The following is a 1,217-nucleotide window of genomic DNA, read 5'->3' on the forward strand; positions in this document are numbered from 1 at the left end:
CAAAAGTAGACGCGCGCGCACCCCAAAATATCTATGTGTGTATTCTTGTGTGTAAGTGTGTATGTACACGCCTACAGGTGTATTTACAATTATAAAAGATTTTGTGGGGAGGGAAGTGGGGGATTATTATTATTATTATTATTATTATTATTATTATTATTATTATTATTATTATTATTATTATTAAGTACCAGTTGCGTACTGACCACGTCCTCCAAAATTTCGGGCCTTGTGCCTAGAGCAGAAAAGGTTTTGTACCCCTCTGTGTACCGGTTGATATAAATATCTGCTATCACTCAAGGAATCGGTAATAGAGGCCACGGTGCAAATATCAAGCTTTGTTAGACTCTTCATGTAAATATTTCGAACTCCATTGGAGACTTCATCACCATAAAAGTATAAAAGCAGCAGTTTTGGCGGTTACACCACCTGTTCCACTATGACTCCCTATCATATTCGTACACGCTCAGTAAATTCTTCTGGTCCTTCATGGAATGTACAGTTGCGTCCAGCCATGCCATGTTCGTAGAATTTACAATCCTTGCAGTGATGACAATTTACATAAATAAACGGTGCATGCTTTGAAATGGTTGACATAAATATACGCCAAACCGTTGTCGTGTACTAACTGCTGATCTTGGCTGAGATGATTACCGCCAGTAGAACCTAGTTGCCAGATAAAAAAACCGTTGCCATGGGGTTAAATGAAATAGAATATTGACAAATAAGAGGAAAATTTGAAAGAAACCCTCGGAACCACATCGAGAACTAAATGCGGCCCACCATCCAGATTCGATCTCACAATTTATCCATTGAACCTAGAAACTAAATTATGAAGGACAATTTTGTGACAGAGGTGTGTAAGTGTTTTATCGACCTTTAGTGTATAATAGATAATCCATAATTAGGGGGAAAAAGATTAATAAAAACAAAACAAAAACATTGATCGTTTAATAAGTGATCTGTTTTCCTTTGATCTGTTATAGATACGTTGTAATATCTAGTTCAGTGCTTCACCTACCACAAATATAAGGGTCGAGGGGTCAAGATAGATTTTTATCTTTGTATAGAATCTTTCTATGGAATCTTTCTATGGAATCTATGTAGCTCTCTCTCTTTCTTTCCTTCTCTCTTTCTCTTTCTCTCTCTCTCTCTCTCTCTCTCTCTCTCTCTCTCTCTCTATATATATATATATATATATATATACATATATAGAT

This window comes from Octopus bimaculoides, chromosome 19 (assembly GCF_001194135.2).
Source record: "Octopus bimaculoides isolate UCB-OBI-ISO-001 chromosome 19, ASM119413v2, whole genome shotgun sequence".
NCBI lineage: Eukaryota > Metazoa > Mollusca > Cephalopoda > Octopoda > Octopodidae > Octopus > Octopus bimaculoides.